The 19,968-nt window shown below is 46.0% G+C and overlaps 1 long non-coding RNA gene across 2 annotated transcripts; it reads left to right on the top strand.

Annotated features, from left to right (window-relative positions):
* Positions 1–4,537: 4,537 nt before the first annotated feature.
* On the top strand, positions 4,538–17,533 carry LOC113599442 (uncharacterized). Of its 2 annotated transcripts, none has more exons than XR_003420305.2 (3): positions 4,538–4,706; positions 11,424–11,497; positions 13,926–17,533. It is a non-coding gene; the product is annotated as an uncharacterized LOC113599442 (long non-coding RNA). The 2 variants fall into 2 exon arrangements; XR_003420306.2 differs by having other exon boundaries at positions 4,538–4,756.
* The last annotated feature ends 2,435 nt before the right edge of the window (positions 17,534–19,968 follow it).

Below are 19,968 nucleotides of genomic sequence, written 5' to 3'. Positions count from 1 at the left end.
CATCTGCACCTACAGTTAAATCTCCTTTCTCACGATCTGTATCTGTGTCTAAAAGCGCCACACCTGTTTTTCTTAATTAGGCTCACTAGTGATTTTGGACTTTACAAAATATTTGCAAAGAGCCAGTTTTAATTCGCTCCCTTCGCTGCTTTTTATTTCTTTTCTATTTCATGAATTTGCCTTCTTTTTATTAATTTTCTTTTACTTTTCTTTATTTTGTCCTTTTTCTAGGTCTTAAGCTGCATACACATTGAGTTCATTCCTTTCCAGCCTTTTTTATTTTAATTTAAAAAAATTTTTTTAACATTTTTATTTATTTTTGAGACAGAGAGAGACAGAGCATGAACGGGGGAGGGTCAGAGAGAGAGGGAGGCACAGAATGTGAAACAGGCTCCAGGCTCTGAGCGGTCAGCACAGAGCCCGACGCGGGGCTCGAACTCACAGACCGCAAGATCATGACCTGAGCCGAAGTCGGCCGCTTAAACGACTGCGCCACCCAGGCGCCCCTTATTTTAATTAAAAAAAATATATATTTATTTTAAAAGAGAGAGTGCACGTGCATGAGTGGGGGAGGGGCAGAGAGAGAGAAGGAGAGAGAGAATCCCAAGCAGGCTCTCTGCTGTGAGCGCAGAGCCTGACGTGGGGCTCGAATCCAAGAACGAGGAGACCACGACCTAAGCTGAAATTAGAGTCAGACTGAGCCACCCAGCCACCCCTTTTTCAGCATTTAAAGAAAATATTTATTGGGGCACCTGGGTGGCTCAGTTGGTTAAGCGTCCAGCTTCGGCTCAGGTCATGATCTCGCAGTGCCTGAGTTCGAGCCCCGCGTCGGGCTCCGTGCTGACAGCTCAGAGCCTGGAGCCTGCTGCGGATTCTGTGTCTCCCTCTCTCTCTGTCCCTCCCCTGCTTGCACTCTGTCTCTCTCTCTTTCAAAAATAAATAAACATTTAAAAAATTTTTTTAATAAAAAAATTTAAAAATGTTTATTTATTTTGGGTGGAGGGAGAGGGGAGTAGGGGAGGGGCAAAGAGGGAAAATCCTAAGCAGGTTCCATGCTGTCAGTGCGGCTCAGGGCTTGGTCCCAAGAACTGTGAGATCATGACCTGAGCCAAAATCAAGAGCAGGACGTTTAATCAACTGAGCCACTCAGGCACCCCAGCATTTTTTTTAACTACGTAATTTTAAATGATAAATTATCTTGTGAATGAAGATTACTGGACTCCATAGATTGTGATACAAATTTTCCCTAGTTTGATCATTGTGATTTCTATTTTTATTTCCTCTTTTCTCAGGTATTTTCCTCCACCCACTCTTCCTGGCAAATTCCTACTTGTTCATCCGTTTTCAGCTTAGATGTTATTCCTCAGGGAAGGCTTCCTGACCCTCCCAATCAGGTTAGGGCTTTTAGCTGTAAACTCTTACAGAGTTGATACTTCTGACACACATTAGAACCATTCTTTGTGTGATGATCTGTTCCTTCTCGTTCCTTACCAGTCCAGAAGCTCCTGAGCTCAGGGACTGTATTGATCTTTATCACCGTCTCAATATCTTCTTATTGAATGAATGACTGAAAAATACTTATCAGGGAGAATGCGAAATAGTACAACTCTTTGGGCGGTGACCTTGGCAATACCTAAAGAAAAAAAAAAATCCCTGATGACTTATGCATTTCCCCTTTGGCCCAACGTTTCCACTTCCAGGACTCTAGCCTAATGATACCCTGGAAAAAAGGTTAAAATGATTAATGCACAAGGTTATTCGTTGTGGCATTATTTGAGATAACAAAAGATTGGAAACAATCCAAATGTCTATCATTAGGGAGACTGGCTGAATAAACTGTGGTACATTCACACCAAGGAACCAAAGGGTGCCATCCAGCTGTAAAAAGAAATGTGGAAAATGCACTACAGTGGAATGATCTCCAGGATACGCTGCTAAGTGAAAAATGCAAGGTGTGGAACTGAGTATCTAGCATGCTATCTTTTGTGTAAAAATGGGATAGGAAGGGGTATAAATATGTATACAAATTGTTTATATTTGCAAAAAGAGACACTGGAAGAATAAACCAAAAAGCAAAACAAAAACAAACAACCCACCACCCAACAACAATAAAAATGATTGCTGAGGGAGGAAAGAACACGGTGCAAGGACAGTGATGGAAGCAAAATTTTCTAAATACATATTGTTATATGGTTTTGACTTTGGAATCAGATTAATATTTCACACATTCAAAAATAATATTAAATCAAAAGGAAAAGAGAAATAAAAGCAATGTCTAAAATTCGAAAAACAATCTGAAATGAAGGACCTTAACTGTATATTAAGTTGGTGATATAACCACTCAATGAAAATAATTACCTGAAGTGGCTTTACAACACAATATATCAATGGTACATGCTTAAAAAAATATTTTCTAAGGATAAAAAGAGCTGCAAAGAAATTTTAAAACTTCATTTGAAAGTCTTACTGTTAGTACAAATATTGGCATTGTTTTTGTAACTATTTTATATAAATCATTGCATAATGCAAATAAGTAATTATGTTAATACTAGAATCTGAGATCTTCAGAGTACGAGATATGAGGATAAAACCAAAGAAGTTAAGTAAAAACCCTGAAATGGTACATTTGAATTGGAAATATTAGCAGGAACTCATAATCCTGTTGGTTTTTTTTTTTTTAATGTTTATTTATTTTTGAGAGAGGGAGAGAGAGGGCATGAGCAGGGAGGGGCAGAGAGAGGGGGAGACACAGAATCTGAAGCAGGCTCCAGGCTCTGAGCTGTCAGCACAGAGCCCGATGGGAGATTCAAACCCATGACCTGTGAGATCATGACCTGAGCCGAAGCTGGATGCTTAACCGAGAGAGCCACCCAGGCACTCCCATAATCCTTCTATTTTTCTGCTCAAAAGTATGTATTTTCCAGCTCTGTCCACTGAAAAATTTGGAAGCAGTGATAATCCACCATCAGTGAGCATGCCTAGTGCCCGGATTGTGTTTTCCAACCACCAAGAATCAGGGCTCCTTGGAAAAGCAGCTGATTCCAGATCTGGGGCAGGAAATAGACAATACAAGTCTGGGGCATCTTGATGGGCCAGCAAGCAAGGACACTGTCACAGAGTAATGGGATCACACTGAATATATAAACAATCATCTGTCCATATTGACATTCCGCGAAAGAGAGAGAAAGCCTTAAATCACCCAAATATTATTAAACACCATTGGCGGTAACCAGGCCAGTTCTCATCCTGAGAATTAGCAGTGACAAGGAGAGAATCAGGCCCTTCTTCTGTCATTCTTCTATTTCATCTCAACCGAAAAGCTGTCGTTTATGAATGGTAGTTTCTTATAAAAAAAAATTTCAACTAATAAATATAGAGGGATTGATAGGATTAGAAAATTACCTTTTTTTTTTTTTTACAATCACTAATAAAATAATGGATTTAGGCAATAATCACCGATGGATGAAATTATTATATGAAAAGTTGATGGGGAATTTTATAACGGAGGGAATCAGGTTGTCCCTGCCTGAGCCCACAGGTCCATCTTTGCAATTGCTGTGTGTCTCCTGATGTGATGTCATATGACGTGCACAGCCTCACCCGTGAAGTGGCTGCCATAGTTTGGATTCCCTCAAAAGCACACCCTAGGAAAAAGATTTGGGTGCCAGTGGTTCACTTGAGAGATGATCCCGGAAAGTACCTTTAAGAGAGTGGAGAAACGAGGCAGGGAAAGAAGAAAACCGCTGAACAGTGAATCGATGAACGGGGGGCCACCACTCACACACCAGGGGGCCCAGGTCCTTTGGGGATCCTCTGAAAGACTGCAAAACAGGTGTCAGGAACCCCCGTCTCAGAGGCAAGGAGGCTGGAGCCACCAGCTCCCACCGGGCACTGGTCAAAGACTGCTCCTGGGGCATGAGCTCCCCAGCCACTCTCCAGACCAGAGAACGCCCTCAGGGTGCAAGCCTCAAAAGGGCATTGGTCTGGGGTGTCTGGAGGTGGCTATCAGGATTAGCCAAGAGGATTTGGTGAAGCACCAAGACCCCCCGCGGTGGTGCCATGCCAGAAGAGTTGAATTTAGGGCTGACTTCTATTTCTAGAAAATCAGGGGTAACGAGGAACAAGGTAAATAATGGAGTACCTAGAGAAACCCAGAATGGGGGGGGGGGGACCTTCTCCAGGACAAACGATTTCTTTCACAAGGATGGTCTCGGAGTTGGTTACCCCTGTGGGCAACCGGGCTCCGTCTGGGCCGCTCTGAGGACCCACGAGCCGTGGCCTCGGAATTGTTCCACTTGGGGCCTGACAGCCGAGGTGTTTTTCCGAGATTCCAGCCCCCCTCCCCTCCCCTCCCCCGTTAAGGGTTGCCCCACGGGCATCAGCTTCCTGCATTTCTAAATTGTTCCCAGCTGGAGGGCTGAGCGGCTTTACCCAGCTAAACACAGGCAACCTTTGCTGCAGGGAGGGGGAAGGGCACCGAACTGTCTCCCCAGCTGCTTCGAGTTGGGGGAGGGGGCGAGGGGAAGTGGGAGGGGCAACCCCAGTCCCCGAAGGCGTTTTGGGGGAGTCCTACAGGAGCTCCCAAAGAATTCCTGCTGCCGGTGCGGCTGCTGCCCTCCTGGGTGCCCCCGGCACCCCCCCCAACCCTCGGCAGGCAGGCGCCGGAATTTGTGCGTGCAGGCTGTAACAGACATGCTGTGCGATGCGTGAGTGTGGCGTGAAAGCGCCGGGCATCCCCAGCCGTGCTTCTCTGCGGGTTTGTGCTGGGCCGGTCCCCCTCCCAGACGTGGGCCCCCGCGGGCGCTCAAGTTCCATCATGTTGTTTCCCTGCTGAGGACCATCCGGTCCAGGCAGCCGTGGGCCTTCCTGAGATGCTGGAATGCGGCTCAGGCTCAGCTGCCCGGGTCAGGCGCGCGGGTGGGGGGGGGGGGGGGTTGCTGGCGGGGAGGGGGCTGGCGGGGCCATCCTGGCGGCCACCTCTCCTCTCTCCATCTGCCTCAGTGTCCCCTCTCTCCTTCCCGGGGCTGTCTCCCTCCCGCTTCAGCCTCAGCCCCCGTTCCCTCCAGGTCCGCCTCTATCTTGGCCTGGAAACACCGCCAACCTTTCACAGCTCTCTGTGTCCTTCCTCCTCCTTCGTAGTTTCCCCATCGAGAGCCGGTTTACAAAAACAGCTCTTAGAAAAAGGTTTTTTCTTACAAACATGGTATAAGGAGACATTAAAAGTTGGAGAGGGGGAAAAAAAAAAAGAATAACCCTGTCACTCTAACTCAGCAGCAGCTGTGGTCAATTTTGGTTATTTCCTTTCAGTTTTGTTTTTAATGTTTATTTATTTATTTTTGAGACAGAGATAGAGAGTGGGGGTGGGGGTGGGGAAGGGAGGCTGTGGAGGGGGCAGAGAGAGAAGGAGACAAAATCCCAAGCAGGCTCTGTGCTGTCAGCGCAAAGCCCCATCCGGGCTCAACCCCACCAACCGTGAGATCCCGACCTGAGCCGCGAATCAAGAGTCCGATGCTCAACCGACTGAGCCACCCAGGCGCCCCTCCTTTTAGTAATTTTAAAATGAGTTTTTAAACCTCTCAAGCTGTACTTTGAGCTTATATTCTGCTCTTTTTTTTATCTTAATGACAAATCCCTCCAGTGATTTCCAATCTCAGAGCAAGTATCAGAGTACCTTTACAGCGGCCTACAAGGCCCTACATGACCTGCCTACCCATGCCACCTCCCACGGGTGTCCGGTGTGCCCTCCTCCTTCAAGAGACCTCTCCCGTCTGCCCATCTCTCTGCTCCAGCCACAATGGCAGCTTCCCTTTCTTGCAGATGCAGCTTGGGGGCCTTCACATCAGCTATTCCTGGTGCCTAGAATGTCTTCTCCTGAGTCCCCATGGATCGCTTCTCACCTTCTTTAAGGCTGTGTCAGTCAAGCCTATCATGTCCGCCTTCCCTAAAAGGCAGCACCCCCCAGCTGCACTCCCAGTCTATTACCCAATTTTTCACTCTAACCGCGATGTTGGGAAACAACCCTACTGCACTCCTGTTGGGCAGACACCCTTTACCCAAGATTCTCTCATTGCCTGGAGGGACATTTTGGTTGACAGAGAATTGCTGGGCTTAAAGGTGTGCATATTTAACATTTCTACCGAGGGGCGCCTGGTTGGCTCAGTCAGTGAAGCGTCCCACTCTTGATTTCGGCTGTGATCTCACAGTTGCTGAGTTCAAGCCCCGAGCTGGGCTCCCAGCTGCCAGCCCAGAAGCTGTGTGGGATTCTCTCTCTTTGCTCCTCTCCCCCATGCTCTCTCTCTCAAAATAAATAAATAAACTTAAAAAAAAAAAACAACCCCGTATTTTTCTTTTCATACACTTTGTTAGAGGTTTGTATGTCTTCTGTGCATTTTATTTTTCATATTCTTTGCCCATTTTTTGTATTGCATTATCGGTCTATTTTTTTATTGATTTATAAGAGTTCTTTATGTCTTGTGGATCTCTTTAGCCAAAGCAGATTTTACCGTTATCTAGTTCTAGCAAGTACAGGTTGCAAGGGGTCTGCACTTCCATACTACCGCCTCTTCTATGGGTGTCAAAGATCCCACCCTCTGGTTTAGGAGGCTGACAAGAGTCCGAGGCCATTTAGAAAGGGGTGACATTGATAGGGGTGAGTGTGGATGGAGCTCCTCAGCAAAGTCTCAGGACAGGGCTGGGCATCGTTCCTTTTGAGCACTCCGGACAACTGTTAGTGAAGGCCCTGGCTGGACAGTGAAGAGCCCAGTGGCCAAAGTGGCCTGGGGCACCCACCTAAGTGACCACAGAGGATCTGCCGGTGAAGGCCCAGCCCCCCCACGAAGCTCCCTGGTAGTAATGACGGAGGGCTTAGCGGTCTCTGGGCACTGACTGTTTTCCCCTCCTTGTGGCCCCACAGGTCTGGTTCCTTCATCTCAGTCCCCCTTGACCTCTTCCGAGGCCCTGTCTGATCCCACTCCCTTCCTTTCTCCCACCCCAGTGACCCCACTGACTTCCCCAGGCGGCACATGGTCTGGGTCTTTTCTGTCCTCTTTCAATCTATAGCAGCTAAGGTATAAACTCTATCTTCAGCTTCCTTCAGGATCTACCTTTTTTGATTTTCGAAAGCACTTTTCTTTGGCAAAAGCAGCCTCTTGCAAATGAAAGCCTCTGCCTTCCAAAGTGTGGTTTCTGATGATCTGGGAAGTTCAAAAACAATGACATCTGAATGCAGGCTGTTTCTCTTTCTTTATGTTCCTGCTATGAAAGCACTAATTCTCCTGGGGGTAGAGTGGAACCTTTGATTGACATAAGGAAGTCGAAAAAATAAAAGCAAAATTGTTATTTTGAGATATGTACTAGCTGCATTCCTGCCTGTCTATGGCAGATTTGTTTCCCCGGGTCTGATACTTGTCTTTTAACTTGGCTCATGTAGTCTCTGTCATTCTGAAGCGAAATGTAGTCAAATCTTTCCACCTTTCCTACATGTCTTCTAAAGCTTTTATGGGGTTTTGTTTTTTTACATTCAGCTCTTGAAATCAAAGGTACTTTGTATGTGTGTCTGGTGTAAGGCAGAGTTCAAATTTTCCATCTTTCAAATCGGAGAGTCATTTGTCCTAGTGCCATTAATTAAATCGCCTATGTTTTCTTCGCGGATTTGAAATGCTACACATAATATAGATAGATGGATACATAGATAACGAAGGAGAGAAGGAAGGAAATAAAGAAATAAAACTCTTGTTTTATAAGTATTTTTATTTCAGGCTTGATAGTCTCCCCTCATTTTTATTCATTAAAATTAGTTTTTCCTGTGGAGAAAGAGGGAATGCGGAGTTAGTGGGGTTTTGGTTTGCTTTTTAAATGTTTATTTATTTTTGAGAGAGAGAGAGAGAGAGAGAGAGAGAGAGAGAGAGAGAGAGAACACGCGCGGGCATGAGGTGGAGGGGCAGAGAGAGAGACACACACAGAATCCGAAGCAGGTTCCAGGCTCCCAGCTGTCAGCACAGAGCCCGACGCGGGGTTCGACCTCACGAACCATGAGACCCGTGACCTGAGCGGAAGTTGGACACTCAACCGACTGAGCCACGCAGGTGCCCCAGGGAGTTAGTGTTAATGGGGACAGAGTTTCAGTTTGGGAAGATGAAAGAGTCGTGGAGATGGATGGTGGTGTTGGGGGCACAGCTCTGAGTGTACTCAGTGCCACTGAGCTGTATACTTACAAACGGTTAAAATGGTAAATTTCATGTTGTGTATGTTTTACTACAATAAAAAATTCTAAAAAAATTTTTTTTTGGATATTCTATTCTTGGGTATTTTTTCTTCCTATTAGACTCAAGAATCAGATTGTCAAATTCCATACAAGGTACCTTTGATATTTTGATTGAAATTGCGTTCAATTTATAGATTACTTTGGGGAGAACCAACATCTTTATAATCCCGAGCTTTTCCATCCGTGAACATGGTGTGGCTCTCCATTTATTCAGATCTTTTTTTTTTTTATGTCCTTCAGTAAAGTTTTATAATTTTATTCATATCAGCTTATTCCTAGCTATATTATGGCTTTAGTTGCCGCTGTGAACGGAATCATGAGTAGAGCACAGGGGCTGTCACTCAGGTCTGTCCCCAGCCCAGCCCCTGGGATGAATGACTAGGTCCAAAAGACACATGAGTCAGGAAGTAAAAAATGTCTTCTCATTACAACCTTCTGCAATAGGGAGCAGGTGTATCCAAGTGAGCCGAGCCGAAAAGGCTGGCAAGGTCCAGAGGAGGGCCCTTCAGGATCAGAGAAAGCCAGTTTTATCACCTGTGTGGTCAGGAAGAGGGAGAAGCTGAGATGATAAAGGTTAGGGCTGATGCTCCCCATGAATACTGATGTATCCCAAATGCCTCTTTCATCCTGCTGGGCAGATTGTGGCCCTGGAGCCAGGAGCCAGGCGTTTGAACCCTTCTCTGTCATTCACTAGTGGAGTGGCCTTGGGCCACTGACTTTGCTTCTCAGGAACCCGGTGTCCTCACCAGCAAAATAGGAGTGAATTCTAATTACATATTTAGTTGTTTAATTATTTGTCTGTCCCCCACCCCTGAACCGTAACTGCACGTGGGTGGGCATCATATCGATCTAACTCGGTGACGTGCAGGGCTGCTTCAGGTACATCCATTGCTTTTGAAGGAAGTAGGAAAAGGCACCCTGTTGAGCAGACACAGCTTTGTGAGCCCACAGTCTGGTGGTTGGTCCACGGGCTGGATCTTGGCCCCACTTGTCTGTCAGCTGGGGGGACTTCGTGTGGTGAGCGACCTGTCTGGGCTGTATACCCGGTGCTTGGCACAGGCCTGGCACATGAGAAGTGCTCAAGAAATGTACTGAATAAGTAGATGATTAGGTGTGGGGGCTTAGAAGATGAGGGAGCCTCTGAGGGGCTCTCACTTGTGCTCAAAAGGAAGTCCTCTGCTTCCAAGTGCAAAATAATATGGAATATTCCAGGTGCATTTTATTTTATTTTATTTTATTTTATTTTATTTTATTTTATTTTATTTTATTCTCTTTTATTTTATTTTAGAGAGGGTGAGAGAAGGGGAGAGAGGCAGAGGGAGAGACAGAGAATCTTAAGCAGGCTCCATGCTCACTGCAGAGCTGGATGGGGGGCTCAATCCCACAAACCTGGGACCACGACCCGAGCCAAAATTAAGAGTTGGACCCTCAACCGACTAAGCCACCCACGTGCTTCCCCTCAAGTATTTTATTTTCCTTCATTCTACAGATACTAGGGATGGTGACCTCGGTAGGAATGGGGTAATCTGATGGTCTGGTGGGATGGGCACCCCAGGCCTGAGGGAGCCTTCAAGAAGCATCCTCACTCAGGGAGGAAGGAGCCTGACTTGGTAACAAAAACCTTGAGCAATCCAGGGAAGTAGAGATGAAGAGTATCTGGTGTGTGCGTGGGTGCTTTCTGAGGAGGGGAAAGAATGGGGTGACCTGAAGGGTGAGGAAGAGCCAGACACAAGAGGTGTATCTAGAATATGCTTGGATGTTGGGTGGAACGTGCAAAAGTCCTGCTGCAGGGGACAGGTTGCTTAGCCTCTTTGGGGAGTTGAATATTGACAAAAGTGACTAGCCCTCTGAGCATCATTTCGTAGACTTTTCATTAATTAGATGCCTCTTGGGATTTTCTACACTGTCCTCCCCTTTCTGGACTTTGTGAAGTTCAAATAATGGAGACATACCCTCACTACACCACCGTCTCCCAGACACGTACTGTGTCTCTTCATATAGGGCCAGCCTAGGGCTGACAGAGTCATCCAGCCCAGACAGATAAGAGTCCCATCTCCACTGTGTGCTGTGTGCTATGTACTGTGTGGTATTTGTCAACTCCTCACAGCCTCCTTCTCCATCTATAAAATGGGGATAAGAAAACCGACCTTACCAAGTTGTTGGAAAGATTCTGCCCTCAGTAATAAAGGCAAATAGTGTAGAGCGAAGGAAAGACCACTTAAAACTCCAGGAAAAACATAAAGATGCAGAAGGAAGGAAATATACAAGCACACTCCTTGACTCAGCGATGAACGGTATTTAGATACAGTACAGTAATCCTTACCCTTTTAATTTCTTTTTTTGTGTCTTTCTGTGCCGGCCAGAACTTCCAATGCGACAGTGAGCAAAAGTGGTGTTAGTGGGCAACCTTGCTTTGTTCCTGACTTTCAAGGGAATGACTCGAATGTGTATCATCAAGTATGAATGCTAGCTTAAGCAGCTGTGGGAATAGTGAAATCTGAATCCTCGTGGAACCTCTGATCTTCTTCTGCGACTAAACAGTGGTTTTCATGCTTCAACCATTCCAAGATTCCACAGTCCCTATGGGATGAAGTTTAAGCCTTTGAAAAGCCTAGCATTCAAGGCCTCTTACTCTTTCCCAATCCTGAGTCTTTAGGATTTACCCACTGATCCCATTCCAGATGTCTGGACATTCCAGAACACAGTTTTGATGAGATCTTAAAGTCTGTCTTAGAATATCTGTTCCATTCCTCATTCCTGCCGGCTCTTCTCCTTGCCTGGAATACCCTTTCCTTTATGTACTCCCACTTATCTTTCAAAGGCCAACTCACCTCTTCAAGGAAACTTTCCTTCCACCCTCTCTCGCCCTTGATACGAGATTCGTTTATAGTCTGGGACACAGGTCCCAACACATACGAGGGTCTGTAAGTGTCTGTTGAATAAACAAATAAATCAAACTATGACTAAGCCTTTAGGTCACCAAAAGGAGAAAAAAAAAAAAAAAGTCCTGTTCTTCCAATAAATCCAGACTGTGCTTTTGCTTCAGCCTCCAAACTCCCACACATGTTCAAAAATGTTGTCTTCTGCTTTATACTTGATCAGCAGTTTGGCTCAAAATAAAATTCTTGAGTCACACTTTCTTTCCTTGCTGACTTTGTAGGTGGTGCTCTATTGAGTTCTAATGCTGGATGCTGCCATGAAGAAGTCAGAGGCCAGCCTGATATGCCCCCACTTGTAAGTGACTAGTTGCCTTTTGTCAAGTTGCCCAAAGGATGATGATGATTATTATTATTATTATTATTTATAACTTTGAGATCTATAATACCCTTATTAGGACATACTTGGTATTGATCATTATGAATCCATTTTCCTGGGTCTCATTAACTTTTCACTGTCTCCTTTTTTTAAAAAACATTTTCTTATATCTTAGGATATTTGTTTGATGCTGGGTTTTTTGTTTTTTTTTTTTTGTTATGTGTATATGGTCTCTGTCATGTTCTCTCATCATTTAAGCTTAAGAAAAATCTTTCCATTTTGTCTTTCTCACACTCCTCATTTCTTTTTTTTTTTTTTTAAGTTTTTTCTTAATGTTTATTATTTTTGAGAGTGAGAGTGTGTGTGTGAGCAGGGGAGGGGGAGAGAGAGAGGGAGAAAGGAGACACAGAATCCGAAGCAGGCTCCAGGCTCCGAGCTGTCAGCACAGAGCCCGATGCAGGGCTCGAACTCGTGAACCACGAGATCGTGACCTGAGCCGACGTCGGACGCTCAACCGACTGAGCCACCAAGGCACCCCTCACATTCCTCATTTCTAACCACTCTGTCCCTAGTGGTATTTCAGAAGAGTCTGTTTTCTTCGGTGCTACTTTCACATTGACTTTTATTTCTGCGATACCATTTTCCTGAATCCTGACAGCTTGTTGTATTTCCTTCGGTTGTTTTCTTTTGTTTCTGTGAGGTCTTCTATCTCTTTTCTGTACTCTTGTTTAGTAGAAATAAGCCCTTGGCATAGTGTCTGGTGTATGGCGGGCATTCTCTCTCTCTCTCTCTTTTTTTTTTTTTTTTATCAAGGTGACTGTTTTCATTTTCTAGTATTTTCTGCCAGGTTTCATCAAGTCAAGATGAATATCTTGCACCCTTGTGATCACGCTTTAAATCTAATTTTCCGGGGCGCCTGGGTGGCGCAGTCGGTTAAGCGTCCGACTTCAGCCAGGTCGCGATCTCGCGGTCCGTGGGTTTGTGCCCCGCGTCGGGCTCTGGGCTGATGGCTCAGAGCCTGGAGCCTGTTTCCGATTCTGTGTCTCCCTCTCTCTCTGCCCCTCCCCCGTTCATGCTCTGTCTCTCTCTGTCCCAAAAATAAATAAACGTTGAAAAAAAAAATTAAAAAAAAAATCTAATTTTGCAGTCTGCTTGTAGACTTACTATATTATAAGCACTTGTGCCCATGTTCTTGTAATTATTTAATGGCGGAACATCATGCCATTGAATCAATGTATCATTATTTATGTGACTGTTCTGCTACTGGACATTTTGCAGGGTCACAATTTCCTATTGAAATACATATTCCATATTATTGTTGTTTTCATTTGCATCTCACTTTTATTTCCTATTTCCTGTTGAAGGTTGCATATTCTTCCATGTTTACTTACTGCTTCTATTTCCTTGCTTGAATTACTTGCTTGTGACCTTTGTTCAGATGTATCTCTTAGCAACTCAGGCATTTTTCATCGGTGTGTATGAAACCCTTACATAAGGTAGACGTTAACCACTTGCCACTTTCCCCACTCCTGGGTGACCTTTAAATTATAGTTATTTTTCTAATATATGGAATTTCGGTGTTTTTGTCTATAAGTCTCTGCATTTGTGATTTCTTTGACTTAGCTAATTGTTTATACAACAAGCCCTGTGTGAGCACCCCGTCCATAGGACAGGTACATGGGGAGATAGGGAGCGGGGGAGTAATGGACACCCCGGTTCCTGATTTCCAGGTAAGCTGGGGGTACAGACATGAAAACAACCATAGCGTTGCCTCAGTAAGTGCTAGAATAATAAGGATTGCAAAGGCAGCAGCCGAAATGGCAAACCGAGCTAGCTCTCTTGCACCCAGGCCCCCCCCCCCCCCCCCCCCCCCCCGCCGTGGAAGAGCTTGCATACAATATCTCGCTTAAACCTCACAACAACTCTGTGACTTAGACAAGGAGAGTGATCCTCAGGATCTTCACAGATGAGAAGAACAATTCTCAGAAGGCGAACATGACTTATTCAAGCTCTGACACCTAGTAAGAGCCTAAGCCAGCATTTGAAGTCAGCCTTTTAGACTGTAACCTCCATACCAAACCCATTCCCTGGGGCAAAGTGGTGATGGTGGTTGACCATGGCAGTGATAAGTGATGGAGTTGCACATCGAGGAAAGCCTCCAGGAAGAGGTGAGTCAAAACTGAGAAATGAAAGGTGAAGACAATTTCACCATCAGGCAAGAGGCTGTGAAGGAATGGGCATCCCATTGCAGCCTGCTGAATCCATGAATCGTATGGTTTAACAAGGAGCAGATTTCCCCCAGGCATGGAGCTACAGCCCCCTGAGAGACTGCAAGTTGGCCGATAGCCTCAAGGTACAGGTGGTTCTTTCCTGACCCACGTTTTATTTGTCTGTTCATTACCCACAGGCTCCATGTAAGGTGCTGGGGACAGAGAGGTGAACGAGAACGAGACATTCAAGACATCTGCCCCATGGAGTGTGTGTTCCAGGTGGGGGAAATAGACAAAAAAGAAGCTGTACTGAATATTTGCTCTTCGCCCAATGACCTTTAAAATTTCTTTCTATATTTTGATTATTCCGGATATCTTGAGTTCCTCCTTCCCAAAGCAGAAGCCTGCCTCTCTTGAAGCGAAGGTGCAGGCATGTGACCTACTTCCCTCCAATCACACTCACCGATCGATCTGAGATACCAATGGCGGGGCGTGGGGGTGGGGGGCAGTGAGCTCTGTGTGGGGCCAGCTGCATGCTAGCCTGGGTGGTGGCCAAGGCGGTATGGCTCTGGAGTCAGTGACGACAGCAGCAGCTCCCACATCGGTTGTGCGCTTCTTGGACACGCTCCTGAAAACTGCATCTAGAGTCTGTTTCTTCACCATCCGATAAGCTAACATCCCTGAGTAAATTCCCTTTCTACTCAAACTGGCCAGAATGGACTCTGCTGTGTGCAAGCAAGAATACTGTGAATGTGCAAAGAAGTAAATATACACACTAAAGAAACTAAGACCTCCTCCCTCTTTGTCAGGTGCACAGATTATAGGAGCCTGGGATGAGAGCCTTTGTACCTGGTGCCCTGGCCAAAGGCTCTTGATCTCTTGTAGGGAGTACTATACTGTCCTCCTCTGTGAGGACTGTGAGATGATATGTACTGGGATGGGATTGTGTATTTTTATTTTTAATCTGCTTTTTTATTTTGTTAAAGATTTTATTTCTATGTAATCTCTACACCCAGTGTGGGGCTTGAACTTACAACCCTGAGGTCAAGAGTCACCTGCTCTTCCTACTGAGCCAGCCAGGCGCCCCAGATTAATGGTATTGTCATACAATTATGTACCCATCTCGTGGTCAGAAATAAGCAAGGGGCTAGAGCCTGACTGGACCTGTCTCAGGAAGGGAAGAAGGAAAGAAACAATCCAGGATGTGTGGCCTTGGGGTTGTGGGCCCTCCAGGTCCTGCATATCTATGTGATGGAGGCTGGCTCAGTGTCCCCGGAAGCCAGATTTACGCCCTCTGACGTCACCGTTAAGATTAGCTGCAGAAGGGAAAATGGGGGTCCTGCCCACAATTCAGGCTCTGCTTTAATTAAATCAGTGTCTTGTCCTGGGAGACAAAACGACTCGCCAAGAACACTAAACTGATGGCAGGGGAAGTGAGTGCCATGGAAGTGCTTTGTGCACTGGCAGGTCCGGTCTGTTAGCAGCGCAAGGTGAGAGGTGTTTTTCTGTCGGATGCATTTCTTTGCATTTTCCAAGGCTGGTGGATCAATAGCTACACACAGCTGAAATAAATTTCTGTCTTTGCTCTCCGTACCCTGTGACAGGGAGATGTTGGGCCATTAGATAACTCTGGTTCCCATCCGGTGTTCCTCCTGTCAGTGACTGCTGTCCGTGACCTCTCTAGGTACTCACAACAGCCTTCTAAGGTGAGGGCTACTGTGTCTATTTCAGAGACAGGAAAACCGAGGCCCGGGGCGGGGGGACATCATGAGGCAGAGTCCCAGGGCCTCTGTGCATGTAAGCTGTTGGTTCTTCCAAGTTCTGTCATTACCATTGTCTATTTTCCGGGCTACAGAGGAATCATGACCCTCAGAGAGGAAACATTGCTTGCCCAAGGTCACAGAGCCAGTGAAAGGCAGGGCTGGAGTTAGAAGCCGGCCTGTTGGATCACAGAGCCTCCTGCTAGGAGAGCTCATCAGCCTGGGCTGGGCTGACCTCTGCATGCCTGCCCTGGAATCAATGGGAGAAAGGCATCAAGATGTATATTCCTCTGAGAGCCCCTGGAGGGAGAAGCAGGCTCCTTCCCCATCCGCAGTAGCAAGGGCATCAATTCCTGGCTCTGGAAGGCCCTACTCCCCAAAGCTGCAGCTCTATTTTTAGCCTTGAATCCATCAATAAATGGAGCCTGGCAGAGCAGGCGACTCCTGGCTGCCTGATATTAATAAGATGAGAGAACGGGACCATTTATTAAGCGCTTTCTGTGTGCTGGGCATTATGCAAAGTGCTTAACATGGATTATCTACTTAAATCTTACAACATTCCTATGGAATAACTACTATTATGATCATTTTATAAATAAGGAAAGTAAGGCGCAAAGAGGTTAGGGGACTTGCTTGAGGCCACGCAGCTGATAAACTGCAGAGCCAGGATCCAAATGCAGGTCAGACCCAGGTTTGTGGGATTCTGAGCCCACGTGCTTTCCTCCTTACCACTTGGTCCAATAAAACAGGCCCCTGTTTGCCCACCCTGGGGGTGGGGGGCAGAGGCGGCAGCCGCAATCATGGTACCAGGAGGTGTTGTGAGGCAGGAAGGAGCCACAAGCTCCAATTGGTTGGTTGGTTTCTGTCACTGAGAACAGAAACCCGACCTGAGCGTCTCCAGAGGGAGAAAGGCTGGAAGAGCCTTGTGGGCAGAAGGAATAGCATAGGCAAAGGCAAGGAGGTATAAAGTGAGGCCTGTTCAGGGCACAGTGAACAGTCTGGTGGGATTTGGGCAGAGAAGGAAGACGAGGCCAGTCTTGGAGCAGGGCAAGATTCCGTAAGATCTTCAATCCCGGGAAGTTTCGATATTCTGGATCCTGGAGGGATTGTGAGTGAAAGAGTGGCTTTGTCATGTCTGAGCTTCAGAGCAGGGGGTGGACTTGAGAAAGAGACGTGGGAGAGGGAGACAGATGGCTATTCTCACTACTGGTAGTGACAATAGCTGCCATTTGCTGAACACCTGCTATGTGTGTTAGGCCCCATAGTAGGTGCTTTTCCCAAGTTATCACCTAATAAACACAGTGGTGGCCATTGGAAGGCTTTCATTATCCCTCTTTTACAGAAGAGGAAACAGAGGTTTTGTGAGGTCAAGTGACTGCTCAGGGCCACTAGGATTGGAATCTCCAGAGACCTTGGTGCTACACTGGCCAGAGAGGAGGGTGTGTAACAGTAACAGTCTCAGGCAAAAGGACATTTGTCTGAAGTCTCAGGAACAGAGACGATAAGGTAGGTTTCAAAGATAACAGAGACGAAGATTTTTTTGTTTTATTTTGTCCTTTAAATAAGTTTATTCTCACACATTGAGGATAGCATTTATGTTACTAAGGTTACAAAGCTTTTCTGGGGCCGGAACTGGCAGAAAGACTCAGCCAAGGGAGAGGGCATTGTTTCTCAGGGCAGTGGCTAGGAGAAGGAAGAAAAGGCAGGGTCTCAAGTTCAGTGTGTCCAGTGGCACAGTCAGAGGTGCAGCCAGGGCTCAGGGTTCGAAGGCCCTATGGCAAGCGGCAGGGGTGAGTGAAGGAAGGGGTCAGTCTGGGTCCCAACTGCATCTGACATCTGACATCAGTAGGGTTGCAGAGTCTCCAAAGAGGTGGGAAATATACCTCCCTCCACCCCCTGCCCACCACACACAATAATAGAGATATGTCAAAATGTTAAGAGACACAGGACCCAACTAGAAGAACTCCCAGTGGCCACAGCTGGAACAGTCTGACCAACAAAATAAATAAAGCAGCACTGGGGGCACCTGGGTTGCTCAGGCGGTTCAGTGTCTGACTTTTGATTTTTGGCTCAGGTCATGATCCCAGGGTCATAGGATCAAGCCCTGTGTCAGACTGTGTGTTGAGGGTGGAGCCTGCTTGGGATTCTCTCTCTCCCTCTGCTTCTCTCCCCACTCGTGCTCTCTCTCTCCTTAAAATTAAAAAAAAAAAAAAAAAAAAAGGCAGCATTGGGTTGTAACCCAAGTATAAAATAAATATCCATGAGTCTGTACTGATATAAATAAATGATTGGATAAATGATATAAATAAATGATTGCGAAGAGACAAATCTCCCATGCGGAATCCCAAATAATTTATGTAGAAATTCCACCCTCAGGGAAATGGTGCCCAGCTCCCCCCCACTGCTTGAGCGTGGGCTGCACACAGTGACTTCCTTCCTAAGAGTACAGGTGGGGGGCACAGTGGCCTTTTCAGAGGAGAAACCTGGCAAACATGACCCAGCCAGGTGATCGGAGTCAACCTCAACAGCGGTTAAGTCACATCGATCTGATGTGTGTCCATCAGCAGCCTTGGTCAGGGTGCCAGGGGCCCCTGGCAGCCTTGGAAAAATTCTGCTTTTCATAAACACAAGCGTACTTGCCTGCAGTAGCCACAGCTCGGGTCCATTCCTGGCTGTCTGTCCACACCCCGGCAGGATGGGAATGAGGACATGGCCTGGACGTGGCCTGAGCTGCTGGGAGCCCAGGGGCACGGGAAATCTAGTAACTTCAGCAACAACCAGGTCTTAGAGGTGCAGCCCCATCTAGGGGTGTGCCGGCAGGGCTCTGGCAGAGGCCTAGCAAACTGCACTGGAAGAAACTAAGGTATGCACGTTATAAGTTTAAGGGTCACTGTTGAAGATTAGAAATAGGGCGTTTTTTTTTTCTTTTGAGGAAAATAAAGGGGGTAAATGTGATTTGATAAATCCTAGGGCGCCTGGGGTGGCTCAGTCAGTTAAGTGTCCGACTTTGGCTCAGGTCATGATCTCGTGGTCTGTGGGTTCGAGCCCTGCATCAGGCTCTGTGCTGACAGCTCAGAGCCTGGAGCCTGCTTCCGATTCTGTCTTCCTCTCTCTCTGCCCCTCCCCTGCTCACACTCTGTCTCTCTCTTTCTCAAAAATAAATACACGTTAAAAATCAATAAAATAAAATCCTAAATAAGACGAAGAGGAACACAAAGGAAGCAGAGAATTTGTAATAAGTGTAGAAAGCAGCGGCAGAAATAAGACCAACTATATTAGTAATCCCAAGAATATGATTAGATTAAACACATCGATGAAAGACAGAGACGCTCTGATTGGAATTCTAAAGACTAGCTATGTCATGCACAAGAGGTGTGGTGAAAAGCTAAACTGCGCATACAGGTTGAAAATAAAAGGATAGAGAATTTAAGATGCAAGACAGATGAACATAAGGGAAGGGAAGCAAAAATAATATAAAAACGGAAGGGGACAAAACATAAGAGACTCTTAAATACAGAGAACAAACTGAGGGTTGCCAGAGGGGTGTTGGGTGGGGGGGGGATGGGCTAAATGGGCAACAGGCATTAGGGAGGACACTTGTTGGGATGAACACTGGGTGTTATACTACTCCTGAAATCATTATTGCACTATATGCTAACTAACTTGGATGCAAATTCAAAAAAATTAAAAAAAGAAAAAGAAAAGGATAGAAAGATTATACCAAGCAAATAGTGACCACAAAGAAGCAAGGTACTAATAAATATAAGCGAATAGTAAATGAATAATTATGATAATAAAGAATTTATTACTTCTAATAGAAGAATGAACTAATAAATGAATTAAAGCAACAGAACACCGATCATAAGAAAGAACATTTGGCACTGATGAAAATCCTAATCTACCAAAAAGATGTCAAAATAAATGAACGTGTACATACCTAATTAAGCGTTTGCGATATATAAAGCAGGAACTCACTGAAGTAGAGGAGAAATCTACAAGTCCACGATTATAGCGTGAGATTTAAAAACACACGCTTAGAAGCAGATCAAGCAGGTGCTTAGTAGCTGCTTAGAAGCAGATCAAGTAGGTGAAAAATAGTTAAAAATACAGTGGAGGACAAAGTGGACTGATTCACCCTGCATCTGTTCCCACCTGCCGGTGTGCCTTCTTATCCTGCAGAGGAAGGAAAGCTGACAATTATTTCCCAGAATCCCTTACAGCTAAGTGCTCCAAGTGTGGATTAGTTTCCAGCACTGGTTGCCACTGTGCAAGATCCAGAAGGCAGATGACAGGCAGAGGCCACTGTCGTCTTCCTTGGGTCATTACTGCTCACAAGCTCAGTGGGAGAGCCGCTGGGTTTTTCTGTGTCCATGTCTGGCCTCTAGTGTTGCGAATGTTGGGGGGCCGAGGCAGCGGCTGCCGTGCTCTGTCCCAGTCTTGGCTCGCTACCACCATGCCGTATTTTTAGCCAGCTCTAGTG

Source organism: Acinonyx jubatus, chromosome C1 (genome assembly GCF_027475565.1).
Source record: "Acinonyx jubatus isolate Ajub_Pintada_27869175 chromosome C1, VMU_Ajub_asm_v1.0, whole genome shotgun sequence".
Taxonomy (NCBI): domain Eukaryota; kingdom Metazoa; phylum Chordata; class Mammalia; order Carnivora; family Felidae; genus Acinonyx; species Acinonyx jubatus.
The sequence above is the reverse complement of the archived record's forward strand: the minus strand, read 5'-3'. Positions and strand labels throughout refer to the sequence as shown.